General features: G+C 40.5%; 1 long non-coding RNA gene across 24 annotated transcripts in view; it reads right to left on the bottom strand.

Annotated features, from left to right (window-relative positions):
• The window catches only part of LOC109547870 (uncharacterized), a 155,058-nt gene that overhangs the window by 79,348 nt on the left and 57,486 nt on the right, over positions 1 to 18,224 (bottom strand). For 22 of the 24 annotated variants that reach the window (XR_012331453.1, XR_012331467.1, XR_012331465.1 and 19 more), the window contains exons 3-4: positions 1,724 to 1,850; positions 293 to 330 (exon numbers count right to left, since the gene is read on the bottom strand). The exons of 1 other annotated variant lie outside the window; for it this stretch is intronic. This is a non-coding gene — a long non-coding RNA (uncharacterized lncRNA). The remainder of the gene's footprint in view (positions 1 to 292; positions 331 to 1,723; positions 1,851 to 18,224) is intronic. One more of the 24 variants, XR_012331456.1, reaches the window with a different exon arrangement.

The following is an 18,224-nucleotide window of genomic DNA, read 5'->3' as shown; positions in this document are numbered from 1 at the left end:
CCCACGGAGCCTCGCCAGGAGTGGCACTGTGGCTGCGCTGAGCGCTAGCGCTGCATGGGTACCCTGGAGCCCCTGCCCTTCCCACCTAGGTCCCTCCAGGGGTGCACCTCCCTCTGAGCCAGCGAGGGCAGCTGATGGACCCAGTCTGGCTCCCTGCAGCTTCCCAAGCAGAGGAGGAAATGAGTCTTTGCCACTGAAGCCAGTGAGCCAGCCTCCCTCCAGGAGCTGGGTCTTCTTCAGGGCTGTGGAGGAAATGCTGGGGCGAGGGGTAGGGTTGGGAAGCCAAACTCACATGTTCCCTGTGGGGGTGTCATTGGACCTTCCAGGATCCTAAAAGAGAGAGAATGCTTGTGTCCTTCTGGTAATGGCCTTGGGAATGACTTGCCTGTGACATTTGTCACTTCCCCTTTATATCTATACATCTCTGTCCTTGTCTGGTGCTGGCCAGAAACCCTGTGTGTCCTTTACATGCTAAAGAACAGTTGGGGTCCCAGAAATCCTCTCCTGAAGCTCAAGGAAATCCAGTGACCTATGGTCAAAAGTCCATTTGCTTATCAGCTGGTGAAAAGTCATGGTGTCTCTCTCAAGCTCCACCCAGTAGATGATGTCTATTCTGTAAGTCCCAAGGGCACCATAAAATGACCACATAGAAACTAGCTCCCCACCTGCCCCTCTTCCATCTTCTTGTCCTACTCTACCCTCCTTCCTTCTGCTGGACATCTGAGAACTCAAAGTTATTCCACATCCCCCAAACCTCTTAACATCTTAAATCAAAATCCAGGTGATTATCTGATGTCCCAAAGATGTCCATTATGACAACCCCTATTTCACTTGATTTGGTTAAATTGATCTCTTTTCATTCATTCAGTTATTCGTTCATTCATTCCAGACACTTCTAAGGTGCTGGGGCCCTCTGCTGGAGCTAGAGTCGCAGAGGTGAGGAAGATTCAGGTTAGGCCTGACGGGAGAGTAGCATAGACAACTACCACCCACACCTGGGCCAGCAAGAGCACTGTGTACCGAGCTGGAGGGCAGCCCTCAGTGGGCTCCATGCTTACTGCACACCCATTCACCAAATATCTGGATCGCTTGCAACAGGAAACACAGGCCACAATATAGTGGTCAGTGTAAACAGCAGAGAATCAGGAGATGTGAAAAGGGTATAAACTAGGCTCTGTCTGCATCACTTATTGTTAGAAAATTGTAGTTCATTCATTCAGGAAGCTTGATGGATAGCTCAAGTGGGTCCACCAGGAAAAGTACAGAGAATAGCAGCCCCATGGTGCTCCTCCATGGAGCAGGCCAGCCCCTGAGCTGGCGCATCACATATATCAGCACGAGTAATCCTCAGCACGACCCTGTGCAATAGGTACTCTGCACATTCCCATTTTATAGGTGAAAAAACAGGATCAGAGGAATTACGTGGCTGGCTCACAGTCATAGAGCTAGAGCTGGAATTCAAATACAGGTCTGTCTGACTCCAGTGTTTCTGTTGATTATGGCACAGAAAGGATTCCTTGTTTCCACCAGCTTCTTTTTAATCAAGGCAGACCAGGGATTCACACATTGGCTAAGCTAGCCTTTGAGTGCAGTGACGTATATTTAGCACCTACAAAGCAACATTCGCCGTTACACGTTTGCTGGTATTCTGGGAACTGACTGTTGACAATTACCAGCGAGGCTTTATCTCAGGTTATGTTTTGAAATCTCAGCCCATATTTACCTTGCCCACAGAAAGGCTCTGGAGGTGGAATGGACTGAAAGTCAGGTGATTGAAGTTGTAATCCTGGACTAGCAGGGGACTAGCAGTGTAACCTTGGAGAAGTCGCTTTTCTCTAGTTTCAATTTCCCTATTTGAAAATGAAAAAGAACACAATTCTACTTTAAGACTTGGAGAGAAGTACAGGTGCATCAAGAAGCATGCCCAAGTATGTTCATGGCAGCGCTGCATGTGACTTTGAAAACCTGAAAACCACCACAGTAACCTCATGTGGTAGCCAACATCCAAGTTGGCCCTCAATGACCCCACCTCCTGGTATTGCCCCAGGTGTAGTCCTCTCCCATTGAACCAGGGTTGTTATGCATGACCAATAGCCAATAGCACATGGCAGAGTGATGGCATGCCATTCTTGAACTTAGGCTATAAAAAGACATCAGCTTCCATCTTGGGTTCTCTCCCTCTTTCTCATCACTAAGGAAGCTGCCTTGCTGTGAGCAGCCTTATAGAAAGCCCCATGCACAGAAAGACTGAGTCTTCTTGCCAATACCCATGTAAGTGATGGCTTATACCTTATACGCCAATGTTTTACTCCCAGCCAAGTCTTCAGTTGACTGTAGCCCTGGCCCACAGTTCAACTGCAACCTCATGAGAGACTCTGATCCAGAACCACCAGGATAAGTTGTTCCTAGATTCCTGGTCTCAGAAACTGAGTAGATAATAAATGTGTGTTGTTTTAAAGTGCTAAATTGGGGGATAATTTGTTACACAGCAATAAATAGCTAATACATGCCATACTATAGAATTTTAGGCAACAGTTTAAAAATAGACCAACCTTTGTGTGCTGATATGGAAAGGTTTCTAAGATATGTTGTTTTGAGAAAATGATAACCACAGAAAAATACACAGAGCTATATTCCTTTTACATAAAACACCATCTCCACCTGCTATATTTTTTGTGCATTTACATATGCATGTATTGATACATATGTAGTAAATGAGCCATCATAATATACCAACAAATCAACATTAGTTTACTTCTCAGTAAGGGGGTCAGAGGAAGATGCAAAAGAGGACTTTCATTTTTATTCAATACATTGCAATTTCATTTTAGACTTTCATCATGATAATGTGTTCATGTATTACTTACATGCAATTTAAAAAATTCTTCTTTAAACAGAGGGGTTGGACTATATGATCAATGAGGTCTCTTTCAACTCTGGTGTTTTACAGTTCTATTAAAATAGTCACCGAATGCAAATTAAAAGAATGAGATAACATTTATTACCTGTTTGTTGGCAAGCATTAAAAAGTTTGATAAATTAAGTGTTGGCAAAGATGTTGGGATAACTGGTACTCTCATACACTGCTTCTGGGAGAATAAAGTGAGAATCAATTGGGAAAGCTGGTAAGGATGGGAATAAGATAATATCAACTAAAACAAAACATGCAGACTCCACACCCTTTGAGGTCTAACACTTCTATTTCTAGATATTCATTCTTTTACATAGAAACATGCTGGAAACCAGATGGTGTTGTATTTATTGACATAAATGCTATACTGTAAGGAGCATTCTGTGACATACCAAAGGATGCACATGGCAGCAGGGCTTGCAAGAGCAAACACAGAGATATAAGTTAAATGTCCATAAATAAACAAGTTAGTGTATTTTCATACTATGAAATACTATGAAACTATTAAAATGAATGAGCTAGACTTATAATCACAATGTGGATAAATCTCTGAGACATATCAAGTGAAAAAACATACTGTAGAATGTTACATGATACCATTTAAAACCATAAACACATTTAAAACCATAAACACACAGTGCCATCTTGTTTCCTAATGTTTTGATGAAAAATCATAGAAAAAAGTCAGTAAAGATACAAACCAAAGTCATAAGGGTGAGTGTCTGTGTTTCTGGAGAAGGGGAAGTCTCTTAATTATCCCTATAACTGAGGGGTAATTAAAAGAGACAACCTTTGTCTGCAATGTTCTGATGTGATAAAATAGTTATAAAGCACTAGTAAGCACTATGTAAGAAATGTATTTAAATATTCATGTGTCATTAAAAATTAAGTTATAAATAGTCATTGGCTCATGCTAAGAAGAACTTTGGCTGGATGAGTAGGAATTCTGATATGTTAACTCTGGCTGGCTGCACATCAGAATCACCTGGAGCTACAGAAAAACTGATACTGGTCCCGGCCACACCCAGCAACTCTGGTGTAATTGGTGAGTGGCCCTGGCCTTGGTGCTCCTCAAAGGCTTCCTAAGTGATTCTAGTGGACAGTCAGGGCTGAGAACCCCTGATTTACAGCAGCAGGCTCTGAAAAATTGTCACAGACGGTAAGACACTGAGGAAACATAATGATGTGGTCTCCTGGATTGGATGCTGGAACAAAAAAAGGACATTAGTAAAATCCAAATAAAGTCTATAATTTAATTGTACCAACGTTAACCTCTCAGTTTTGATAAATGTATCTATTATGTAAGACATGAACATGAGAGAAGCTGGGTGAAGGGTGTAGGGAGACTTTCTGTACTATCTCTACAACTTTTCTGTGAATCTAAGATATTGCAAAATAAAAAAGCACTACATACCTTGGATAATTGTCTTGGTGATATTTTAACTCTTGCCAACTTAAAAAAAATCTTTCAGGGGCAGAGATCAAGATGGTGGAGTAGGATGTGGAGCTCACCTCCCCCCACAAACACATAATAATACATTTACATGTGGAACAATTCTCACAGAAAACCAACTGAAAGCTGGCAGAAGATCTTTTATACAACCAAAACTGCAAGAAAGATCCCCACATAACCAGGTAGAATGAAAAAAGAAAAAAAAAAAGGAAGGAATTGGAATGGAACCTGTGCCCCTGGGAGGAAGCTGTGAAAGAGGAAAAGTTCCCTTGCCCTGGGAATCCCCTTCACTGGCAGGGAGGTCCACCTGGGCATATACGGTGGTGGAGTCACCTGTACTTTGCTCAAGAGGAGTGTGCAGGTGCTGGTTTGCTAGCAATCAGGGCAAAGAGAGACTGGCAGTAATGGCTGCCATGGTCACCGCACCTCCCAGCCCGAAACACGTGCCTGCTAGTACGTGCAGTGGCTAGGTACTGAAACTCGGGTTTCAGAGTACAGACCCTGAGAGAAGACTCAGTTTAGCTGTGCAGAGACAGCCTGAAGGGCCTAGGGTGTGGTCCAGGCCACCATTGTTAACATGTGCAAAATGGTACAGGTCTGCCATAGGAGCCCCTTTATCAGCACATGCAGGGTGGGATGTGGGTCTGCCATAAGATACCCACTGTCACTGTTCTCATAGTAGCATGCAGCTCTGGCCATGGCAGGCTTTGTGAGGGCTCACTCATGGGAGGCAGGGTATTGGAGCCAAGTCTGGAGGCGGGTCCACGAACAGTGGACTTTGTTGATCCACACAGAGGGTGGTGGGCAGTGTAACAGAATCTCATGTCCATGGTAAAAAGCCCTGTGGGAGGAATATGCAGTGATTCATTTCCCAGTGGGAGGGCTCCAGTCCAACCTACCTCACACCACAGCTTACAGCCAGATCTGGGGGTTTCTACTCCGACAACTGGGGACCAGACCCTGCCCCTGACAGGGCTGTGACAGCCATAGAGCAAAGAGGAGGATTTGCCCAACAACGAGTGCAGGCTCTAATCACCACAACAAAAAATACACCTCCTACCAAGGGAACAATGACCAGCACACTCTGAGGAAAGACATAGCTGGCATCCATACCGAAAACAGTCCTCACACCAAAAATTTTGGATGCACACAGTCTACACAGGGATGCTGCCACAGAAAAACAGCCTTCAAGACCACAGTAGATAACTTTTTCTCCTAAATACAGAGTCAGAGAAACTTAAGTAAAATGAAAAAGCACAGGAACTACTGCCAATTAAAAGAGCAAGAGAAATCCCCTGAAAGAACAAACAATGAAACAGACCTCTCCATTCTACCAGACCCCAGGTCCAAAAAGGAAGTACTAAAAATACTAAAGGAATTAAGAAAGATTATCAAAAGAAGTGCAGATCACTGTAAGAAGGTACTAGAAACTATAAAGAGGAACCAATCAAAATTAGACAATACAATTGCTGAGATAGAAACCAATCTAGAAGCAATCAATAGCAGACTAAATAGTACAGAAGAATGAATAAGTGATCTGGAAGCTAGAATAATGGAAATAACCCAATCAGCAGACAGAAAGACAAATGAAAAAAATGAAAGCAACATACAAGATCTATGGGATAATATAAAGCACACCAAACTATAGGGGTTCCAGAAGGAAAAGAAAGAGAAAGGGGGATCAAAAATGTATTTGAAGAAATTATGGCTAAAAACTTCCCAAACCTAAAGAAGGAAACAGATATTTAGGTATAGGAAGCACAGAGGGTCCCAAAGAAGATGAACCCAAACAGACCCACAGCAAAACATATAATTAAATTGGAAAAAGTTGAAGAGAAAGAGAGTATTCTAAAGGCAGTGAGAGAAAAATCAGAGTCATTTACAAGAGAGTCCCAATGAGGCTATCAGCTAATTTCTGTACAGAAACTTTGCCATCCAGAAGAGAGTGGCATGATATATTTGAAGCCCTGAAAGGGAAAAGCCTGCAACCTAGAATACTCTACCCAGCAAGATTATCATTTAGAATAGGAGGGGAAACAAAGAACAACAAAACAATGCAGCAGTGCTAAACCTACCCTAAAAGAAATATTGTAAGGTCTTCTCTAAACAGAAAAGAGAAAGAATCCATAGGAAAGGAAAAAACATAATAGGAAAGGCAAATATGTAAAAGGATTGAAGATAACTTAAGCCAGTACATAGATTAAAAAACAATTAAAATTTTTCATAAAAGCAATTGTAACTATAATAATAGCAAATGGACAAACATAAAGATGTAAAATAGGATATCAAAGTCACAAAGTGTGGGGAGGGGAGTAAAAAAAGTAGATCTTTTAGAATGTGTTTGAACTTGTATGACTATCAGTTTACAAAAAGTAGATATAGTTATGGGTTAACATACATGAAAACCAGCATAACCACAAATCAAAAAAATAAAAGAGTCACAAAAACCAAAAAGAAAGGAACACAACTATAATACAAAAGAAAACTATAAAACCAGAAAAGTAAAAACAAAAAGAAGAAAGAAAAAAGAACTACAAAATCCACTGGAAAACAAGGTTTAAAATGACAATAAATACATACTTATCAATAATTACTTTAAATATCAATGGATTAAATGCCTCAATCAAAAGACATTGAGTGGCAGATTGGATAAAAAAATAAGAACCTACAGCATGCTGCCTACAAGAGTCTCACTTTAGGCTGAAAGAAACATATAGATTGAAAGTTAAGAGATGGAAAAAGAAATTTCATGCAAATGGAAAGGACATGAAAGTGGAGGTAGACAATACTCATATCAGACAAAAGAGACTTTTTAAAAAGCCCATAAAGAAAGACAAAGAAGGACACTAAATAATGATAAAGGAGGCATTAAAAGAAGAGGATATTACACTTGTTAACATATATGCACCCAATATAGGAGTACCTAAATACATAAAACAAATACTAACAGACATAAAGTGAGAAGTTGACAAGAACACAATAGTAGGAGACTTTAACAGCCCCTGACATCAAAGGACAGATCTTCCAGAGAGAAAATCAATAAGTAACAGAGATCCTAAATGACACAATAAAACAGTTGGACATAATTGGTATCTACAGGACAATATATACCCAAAACAAACAAACAAAAACAAAAACACAGAATGCACATTCTTTTTAAGCATGCATGGAACATTCTCTAGGATAGACCACATACTAGGACATAAAACAAGCCTCAACAAATTTAAGAGACTAGAAATCGTTTCAAGCATCTTTTCTGACCACAATGGTATGAAACTATAAATCAACCACAGAAAGAAAAGTGGGGGGAAAAAGAACACATGAAGACTAAACAACATGCTTCTAAAAACACAATGGGTCAATAATGGAATCAAAGAGGAAATCAGATATACCTTGAGACAAAATGATAATGAAAACACCACCTTACAACATCTATGGGTTACAACAAAAGCAGTTCTAAGAGGAAAGTTCATAGCGATACAGGCCTTCATTGAGAAACAAGAAAAATTTCAAATAAACAACCTAACCTAACACCTAAAAGAATTAGAAAATGAAGAACAAACAAAACCCAAAGTCAACAGTAGGAAGAAAATAATAAAATCGGAGAGGAAATAAATAAAAGAGAAATAAAAACATAGAAAAGATCAATAAATCCCAGAGCTGTTTGTTTGAAAGGATAAACAAAATCAACAAACCCCTGGCCAGGCTCACCAAAAAGAAGAGAGGACCCAAATAAACAAAATAAGCAATTAAAGAGGAGAAACAACAACTGATACCACAGAAATACAAAAAAAAAAAAAAAAATAAGAAAATACTACAAATAGTTATATGCCAAAAAATTTGGACAATGTAGAAGAAATGGACAAGTTTCTAGAAAAATACAGCCAACCACAACTGAGCCAAGAAGAAACAGATAATTTGAACAGACTGATTGCTAGAAGTGAAATAGAATCTGTACTAAAAAAAAAAAAAAAACTCCCTGCAAACAAAAGTCCATGATGGGATGGCTTCACTGGGGAATTCTATCAAATATACAAAGAAGAACTTATACCAATCCTTCTCAAACTCTTCCAAAAGACTGAAGAGGAGGGAACACTCCCAAATTCATTCTATGAAGCCACCATCAACTTGATACAAAACCAGAAAGAGACCCTACAAAAAAAAAGAAAAAAAGAAAATTACAGGCCAATATCTTTGATGGATATAGATGCAAAAATCCTCAACAAAATATGAGCAAACTGAAGCCAACAATACATAAAAAGGATTATACACCATGATGAAGTTGGATTCAATCCAGGGTGATTCAACATACACAAATCAATTAATGTGATACACCACATTAACAAAAGGAAAAACAAAAACTCATGGTCATATCAATAGGTGAAGAAAGAGCATCTGATAAAATTCAACATCCATTCATGATAAAAACTCTCACCAAAGTGGGTATAGGTGGAACATATCTCAACATAATAAAAGCTATTTTATGACAAAATCATAGCCAACATAATACTAAATGGTGAAAAGCTGAAAGCTGTCCTACTAAATTCACGATTCCAAGACAAGGATGCTCATTCTCACCACTTCTATTCAATGCAGTATTAGAAGTCCTAGCCACAGCAATCACATAAGAAAAAGAAATAAAATGTATCCAAATTGGAAGGAAGAAGTAAAATTGTCATTATATGTAGATGACAAGACACTCTATATAGAAAACCCTAAAGATGCCACACAAAAACTATTAGAAGTAACAAATGAATTCAGTAATATAGCAGGATACAAGATTAATATACAGAAATCTGTTGCATTTACTTACATTAGCCATGAAATATCAGAAAGAGAAAGTAAAAAAAAAATTCCCATTTAAAATTGCATCAAAAAATAAAATACCTAGGAATAAAACTAACCAAGGCAGTGAAAGATCTTTATAGTGAGAATTATAAAACACTGATAAAGGAAGTTGAAAATGATTCACTGCAATGGAAAGATATCCCATGTTCTTGGATTGGAAGAAGTAATATTGCTAAAATGGCCAAGCTACCCAGAGCAATCTACAGAAATACTGTCCCTATCAAATTACCCATGATATTTTCACAGAACTAGAATAAATAATCATAAAAATTATATAGAATCACAGAAGACACAGAATTGCCAAAGCAATTCTGAGAAAAAAGAACAAAACTAGAGGCATAAGACTCCCAGACTTCAGACAATACTACAAATCTACAGTTATCAAAACAATGTGATATTGGCAAAAAACAGACATATAGATCTATGGAAGAGAATAGAGAGCCCAGAATCAACCCACACACCTATGGTCAGTTAATCTTTGACAAAGGAGGCAAGAGTATACAACTGAGAACAAGTGGTGTTGGGAAAGCTGGACAGCCACATGTAAATCAATGAAATTAGAACACTCCCTCATACCATATACAAAAATAAACTCAAAATTTAGGTTTAAAAATCAAAGACATGACACCAGAAAACTCCTAGAAGAAAACTTAGGTAAAACATTTTCAGACTAAATTATAGCAATATTTTCTTAGATCAGGCAAGGCAAAAGAAATAAAAGCAAGAAAACCCAAATGGGATCTAATCAAACTTAAAAACTTTTGCACAGCAAAGGAAACAAAACAAAAAGACAACCTACAAAAGGGGTAGAAAATATTTGCAAGCTACATGGCTGACAAAGTGTTAATTTCTAAAATATACAAAGAGCTCATGCAACTCAATATCAAAAAACCCCACAACCCAACCAAGAAATGGGAAGAAGTCCTAAATAGACATTTCTCCAAAGAAGATATACAGATGGCCAACAGGCACCTGAAAAGATGCTCAAAATCGCTAGTTATTAGAGAAATGCAAATCAAAACTACAATGAGGTATCACCTCACACCAATTAGAATAACTATCATTAAAAAGTCTACAAATAATAAATGCTGGAGAGGGTGTGGAGAGAAGGGAACCCTACTACACTGGTGGTGAGAATGTAAATTGGTGCAGCCACTATGGAAAAGAGTATCAAGGTTCTTTAAAAAGAAACTAAAAATAGAACTACCATATGATCCAGCAATCCCACTCCTAGGCATATATCTGGAAAAAATGAAAACTTTAATTCTAAAAGATACATGCACCACAATGTTCATAGCAGCAATCTTTACAATAGCCAAGACATGGAAGCAATCTAAGTGTGCATAAACAGATGAATGGATAAAGAAGATGTGGTACATATATGCAATGGAATACTTCTCCATTATGAAAAGAATGAAATATTACCATTTGCAGCAACATGGTTGGACCTAGAGATTATCATATTAAGTGAAATAAGTCATACAGAGAAAGACAAATATATGCTATCACTTATATGTAGAATCTAAGAAATAATATACATGTATTTATTTACAGAAACAGAAACAGACTCAGACATAGAAAACAAACTTATGGTTACTGAAATGGAAAGTGGTGGGTGGGCAAGGGATAAATAGGAGTTTGGGATTATATACAATACTATATATAAAATAATCAACAATTTACTGTATAGCACAGGGTACTGTATTCTATATTTTGTAATAACCTATAATGAAAAAGAATCTGAAAATACATATATAAATAAATCACTTTTCTGTACACCTGAAACTAATACAACATTGTAAATCAAATATATGTTAACAACCAAAAATATCTTTTGGTAATTGGCTAAGATGACAGAGTAGAAAGATCCTGAGCTCACCTCCTCTCACAAACATACCAAAATCACCATTATCTGCAGAACAACCATCAATGAAAAAGAACAGAACTTACCAGAAAAGATCTTCTATAACTAAAGACATAAAGAACAAACCACAGTGAGACAGGTAGGAGGAGCAGACTTGCAATATAATCAAGTCCCATAACCCTGGGTGGGTGACCCACAACCTGGAGAATTATTATATTACAGTGATTCTCCAGAGCAGTGAGAGTTCTGAGTCCCATGTTGGGCTCCCCAGCCTGTGGGTCCTGAACCCAGAAAGTGATTCCCCAGAGTATTTGACCTTGATGACCAGTGGGGCTTAATTTCAGGAGCCCCAAAGGACTGCGGGAAATAAAGACTTACTCTTAAATGGCACACAAAAAATCTCACACTCCAGAACCCAGGGTAAAAGTAGTAATTTGACAGGCGCCTAAGCCAGACATACCTCCTGGTCTTGGAGAGTCTCCCAGAGAAGTGGGGGGCAGCTGTGGCTGACCCTGGGGACATAAACACTAGTGGCAACTACTTTTGGGAGCTTCTTCTGCTGCATGGACACTGGTACTGGCGGATGCCATTGTGGTTCTCCTTGTAGCTCATTATCACCAAGGCCTGGCCCCACCCAACAGCCTGTAGGCACCAATGCTGGACACCTCAGACTGGGCAAATAACTCAATGGGGACATAACCCCACCCATCAGAAGACAGGCTGCCTAATGTCTTCCTGAGCCCACAGCTACCTAGACTTGCCTCTTGACATGACCCTGCCCACCAGAGGGCCAGGACTGAACTTGACCCACTAGTGGGCAAGCAACAGATACAAGAAAACCACAATCCAGCAGCGTGTGGACTGGGCTTGCCCACAGTAGGACCAGCCCTGCCCTATTACCAGCTGGGCCCCGGCCCTGCCCACTAGCAGGCCAACACAAGCATTGGGACACACCATACCTCTCACCCAAATGTGTCAGAAACCTTCCCCTGCCTCCAATCGATCTGACACCAGCTCTGGGATCCTTGGGCTCTCTAGCCATCCTCCAGGTTCTGGCTCTGTTTGCCAGTAGTCTGGTCCTAACTCCAGAACCCAGCTTCACTCACCAGTGGGCAGGCAAATGCCCTGGAGTTTTCTGGACCCTGACTCCACCAACCAGAGAGCCAGCACTAGCCCTGGGGTTCTGTAGTCAGCTGTCTCATGACCAGGCCCTGCCAACCAGCAGCTGGCAGCCTCTGCACAAGACTGGGTCTGGCAACCAACTGGACTAGGGGCCAAACAAGCATACAAGATCACCCACATAGTCAGCCTGCCACAACATAAGGACACATGCAGCCCTCATTGGGGGAACCCCTAGGGCACATAGCTTGGGTGACGAGAGGGGAGTGCTCTAATGGGGCACATGGGACATCTATAAAAGGCCACTTCTCCAAGGTCAGGAACTATAACTAACATACCAGATACATAAAAATGCAAACAGTAACTTTGGCAAAATGAGGGGTCAGAGGAACATGTTCCAGATGAAGGAAAAAGATAAAACCCCAGAAGAAGAACTAAGTGAAGAGGAGATAGGCAATCTATCCAAAAAAGAGTTCAGAGTGAGGATCATAAAGATGATCAAAGAACTCGGGATAAGAATGGATGCACAAAGGAAGAAGCTAGAAGTTTTTAACAAAGAGTCAGAAAATGTAAAGAACAACCAAACAGAGATTAAAATACAATAACTGAAATGAAAAATACAGTAGAAGGAATCAGTAGTAGACTTAGTGATACAGAAGAATGGATCAGTGAGCTGGAAGACAGAGTAGAGGAAATCGCCACTGAACAGAAAAAAGAAAAAAGAATGAAAAGAAATGAGGACAGTTTAAGAGACCTTTGGGACAACACCAAGCATGCTAATATTATAGGGGTCCCAGAGGAGAAGAGAGAGATAAAGGGCCTGAGAACATATTTGAAGACATAATAGCTGAAAACTTCCTTATCCCATGGAAGGAAACAGTCACTCAAGTCCAGGAAATGCAGAATCCCATACAGGATTAACCCACAGAGGAATACACCATGACACATTGTAATCAAAATGACAAAAATGAAAGTTAAAGAAAGAATATTAACAGCAACAAGGGAAAAGCAACAAATAACATACAAGGGAACTCCCATAAGGCTATCAGCTGATTTTTCAGCAGAAACTCTGTAGGCCAGAAGGGAGTGGAATGATATACTTAAAGTGATGGAAGAGAAAAACCCACAACCAAGAATACTCTACCCAGGAAGACTCTTGTTCAGTTTTGATGGAGATATCAAAAGCTATGTAGTGTAGGGCATTCCCTAACTGCCCTCACAAATACTTGAAGCAGCGGAAGTGGGGGTTCACAGGTCATGGAGAATCAGTGAAACTTAGATTACCACTGTCAAAGTGGCCCTATTCATCCTCAAGACTAGTGATACTGAGACTGTGGCAATTCCACTATGTTAATCCTCACAACCAATTTTAAGGCACGTAAGATTATCCCCTTTCCAATAGCTGGGGAAACTGAGGCTCAGCCAAGTGAAGTAATACGGGTCCAATGTCATACACCTGGTAAATGCAGAACTGTGAGTAAACCCAGGTGTGTTAATTTCAAAAGCACTGTTGTTTCCACTCCACACCCTACCATGCCTTCTCTCTGCTAAGAAGAATCTGGGGCTGGAAGAGAGAGAACAAAATGAGACAACAAATGAAGCCTGGGAGACACTTGTGACTTTTTTCTGCCCAGAATCCCTTCTTTTGAGGAAGGATCCTGGCCCAGTCCTTATAATTGGTGGAGAGTCAACAACGGAGGTCCACTTTTCCGATCCCCCAGCGAGCAGCTAAGGCAAACGTAAATTTAGACTCTTTCTCCTGGGAATTTGAATCTTGAGTGGGCTCCCAGGGATTGAAGAAGCAGGGGAAAATTATCCCACAACAGCTTCCTAAAGAGACTTTCTGTGAATCCCTGAGATGTTCCTGACCTTCAGTTCCATGAACTACCCAAAATCCCAACAGAGCATAGATGCCAATAGCTATTCTCCCTACTTCCTTAGAAATAAAACTTGCAGTTTACTGAGTGAATAAAAAAAAAAAAGCTATATAGGCAAGCAAAAGCTAAAAGAATTTGGCACTACCAAACCAGCTTTACGCAAATGCTAAAAGAACTTCTCTAGATAGAAAAGAAAAGGCCACAACAAGAAACAAGAAAATTACAAAATGGAAAATCTCACTGGTAAAAGCAAACATACAATAAAGGTAGGAAATCATCCACCCACAAAGCTAGTAGGGAGGTTAAAAGTAAAATCATTTTTGTCCACAATAAGCAGTTAAGGGATACATAAAACAATTAGATGTAAAATATAATATTAAAAACAGCAATTGTGAGAAGAGGAGAGTACAAATGCAGGGTCATTAAAATGCGTTTGAAATTAAGAGATCAGCAACTTAAAACAAGCATGTATAAATACAGACTCCTATACAAAAACCTCATGGTAAGCACAAAACAAAAATCTATAACAGCTATACACATAAAAAAGATAAAGGAATCCACACATAAAATTAAAGATATTCATCACATCACAAGAGAAGAGAACAAAAGAAGAAAGGAGAAAAAAGACCTACAAAACCAAATCCAAAACAATGAACAAAATGGCAAGAGGAACATACATATTGATAATTACCTTAAATGTAAATGGACTAAATGCTCCAACCAAGAGACAGAGACTGGCTTAATGGATACGAAAATAAGACCTGTATATTTGCTGGCTACAAGAGACTCACTTCGGACCTAGAGACACCTACACACTGAAAGTGAGGGGATGGAAAAAGGTATTCCATGTGAATGGAAATCAAATGAAAGCTGGAGTAGCAATACTTATATCAGACAGAGTAGACTTTAAAGTAAAGACTGTCACAAGAGACAAAAAAGGACACTACATAATGATCAAGGAATCAATTCAAGAAGAAGATGTAACAATTGTAAATATATATACACCCAACACAGGAGCATCTCAATATATAAGGCAAATGTTAGAAGACATAAAAGGAGAAATTGACAGTAACAATAATTGTGGGGGACTTTAACACCCCACTTACATCAATGGACAGATCATCCAGACAGAAAATCAATAAGGAAACACTGACCTTAAATGACACATTAGATCAGATGAACTTAAGTGATACGTATAGAGCATTCCATCTGAAAGCAGCAGAATACACAGTCTTTTCAAGTGCACATGGAATATTGTCCAAAACAGATCACATGCTGGACAACAAAGAAAGCCTGAGTCAATTTAAGAAAATTGAAATCATATCAGGCATCTTTCCTGACCACAAGGCTATGAGGCTAGAAATCAACTAAAGGAAAAAAACTGCAAAAAACACAAACACATGGAGGCTAAACAATATGCTACTGAACAACCAATGGATCACTGAAGAAATCAAAGAGTAAATTAAAAATTACCTAGAGACAAATGAAAACAAAAAGACAACAATCCAAAACCTATCGGCTGCAGCAAAAGCAGTTCTAAGAGGGAAGTTTATAGTGGTATAAGCTTACCTTGGGAAACAAGAAAAATCTCAAGTAACCAATCTAACCTTACACCTAAAGGAATTCCATAAAGAAGAACAAGCAAAACCCAAAGTTAGTAGAAAGAAAGCAATCATAAAGGTCAGAACCCCAGAACTCCTATGGGGGAGGGACCTCAGAGGAGTCATACCCTTTCCTTCAGGATCACAGGCTACTGGCAATTAAAAGATGTTAAACAAAGTTCACATTCTCCAGAGAACTTGTCCCTCGAAGTCCACAGGGTAAATTTCTCAGGAGTAAGAACTATCCATGAAGCTTGCTGGCTATTCCAGAATGAGACAGTAGGAGAGGAAAAGTCCTTTCCACAGGAAGGGAGAAACCCCAGAGCCTTTGAGCTAGGGGAATCTGAGTGTTCTTGGGTCTGATGCGCTCTTTGCAAAGATTGGGAGAACAAAGGCCAGAGAAATGGGGAAGCCAGGTCACACCTGTCAGGAGTGAGTGGAGGGCAGCACTGGCCTTCAAATCCAGTTTTTTTTTTATCTGAAAATTTAGGGCCCATCCTGTTACTTCACCTTTGTCCTGGTACTAGAGAATTAGATGTCTGTGTAAGGGGAACTTGTCTCTGGGCTGAAGAGAGCCCAGAACTTAAATCGTGGTTCCTTGTAACTCCCTCTGTTTCTGCTGAGGAAAATTTCTCATTTTCCATTACTTATAAGAGATAGGTTCTAACACTTCACAGAATGCAATTATCTTGTTTAATTTATAAATTCTGGACCTACTTCCAACCAAATCCTGGACCCTGTCCCAGCTGGCATTCCTGGCTGATAAGGGCTTTGCTCCAGTTCTTCTGGAAAGCCTGGGTCTCTTTCAGATGAGGCAGGTGTTCAACTGAGTTTAATGGGCCATATTGCCATGCAATTTCCCCAGAACATGTGCTACGCCTCCCCCCAGCCTGACAGACCACTCAGGGGCCTGAGGATCAGCCTGCCCAACCTGGAATATCTTATGTAGTGTTGGTCTGGGTAAAAATGGCCTTTGGAGAAGCAATTGCTTCTAAAATCATTCTCAGTATAGTGCCCCTGATTTATCTTGTTTGAGGAGAGAAAGAAATGACCCTGACCTGTGGCTTTGATTGGGATGTTGTAAGGAGATGGGAGCAGTGATTCTCAGCCTGGCTCTGCAGTAGAATCACCTGATGCCCCTCCACCCACATTGGAATCTAACTGATTTGAGAGCCCAGACATGGACATTTCTAAAAGTGCCACAAATGGCTTTAATAAACAGCTAGGATTGGGGACTCCTGAGCTGGAGGGAAAGGGAGAAAAAACATTGAGGTCAGTGGATGGGATTGGTTATGTTTGCCAAGTCAAGAAACTTTCTAGGGAGGAGCATGAATTGCCCATGGTTTTGCATATTTTTGGCAAATTAAAGTCAAGTTTCAGTTGAGCGAAGATCTGGGGGCCACCTAGTCTGTGCTGGTCTGGAAGGAAACGGGGATAGAAGGGGTAATCTCTCCCAGCCACTCACCCAGCTGTCATGGAGAGCAGGACAGGAGAAGGGCCAACTCCCAACTCATGACTCCTGTGAAAGAAGATGGTGGAGGCAGCACCCAGCTCCCAATATGGTCTCCTCCCACCAAATCCTCCTATACATGACTGTAAACCAAGTGTTGAGTGACTGTCTCCACTGAACAGCCTCTCCTTTGAAAATAGTAATTGATCACATAGTGTCTGGAAGCAAAGTTCCTGGGTTAACTGAAGCTCCAGTGCTTCCCAGCTGCGTGACCCAGGGCATATTATATGACCTCTCTGTGCTTCAATTTCCTCATCTGTAAAATGAGGATAATGAGAGCACATACCCCACAGGATTGGGAGGGTTAAATGAGTCAGTGCATGCATACAAAGTGCTTAGCACTGTGCCTGGTCCCTCACATACACTCATTTAACATTAGCTCTTGTTGTTAGGCCTACAGTATCAACACTCTTCCTGGTTGGAAGGGAGGGAAGTTTCTCTGCAAAACAACTGTGTTCTACTGGTACATAAGCAGTCTTTTAATGCCAGGGTGGCACACCTACCACCTCTCTTTCCTGTACTCCCAACCACCTGCTCTCAGATGCACTTGCGGAACTGAGCAGGACCCTATGCGGTCTTCCCAGTGCAGAGGTCCACAGCCCCCTGCCCCATGTCCTCCACCTGCCTCTTGTTCATAGGAAAACTTTAGCCTCCTAGGCCTTCCTCGAGTTCCAAAAGACAAATTTAATCAGAGAAATGAAAAAATGAAGAAACAAAGGAAAAACTCAAGCAAGAAAAAGTAATAGAGATATAGCACTGGCTTCAACACCACGATTGGTTGCAAGTAGGAAGCTTTTGCCACTACACTGGGACAATCGGACTGTGCTGGTGCCGCACCCGAAGCTGTAGCGGGCTCCGCGCTTAGGTGCTCAGGTGATATGCAGTTGAACTTGAGATGAATAACATATTTAGGGGAATTGTTGACATTTAGTAACTCCACAGCATATGGCTGCAGGAACTGCCCTAAATGCTGTGTGGAGGACAGGCTTTTGGTGCTCCAGCCAGGCATCAGGGTTGTGTCACTGAGGTGGGAGAGCCAAC

Source organism: Tursiops truncatus, chromosome 4 (genome assembly GCF_011762595.2).
Source record: "Tursiops truncatus isolate mTurTru1 chromosome 4, mTurTru1.mat.Y, whole genome shotgun sequence".
Classification (NCBI taxonomy): Eukaryota; Metazoa; Chordata; class Mammalia; order Artiodactyla; family Delphinidae; genus Tursiops; species Tursiops truncatus.
Note: the sequence above shows the minus strand (reverse complement) of the source record. Positions and strands in the feature narration are given on the sequence as shown.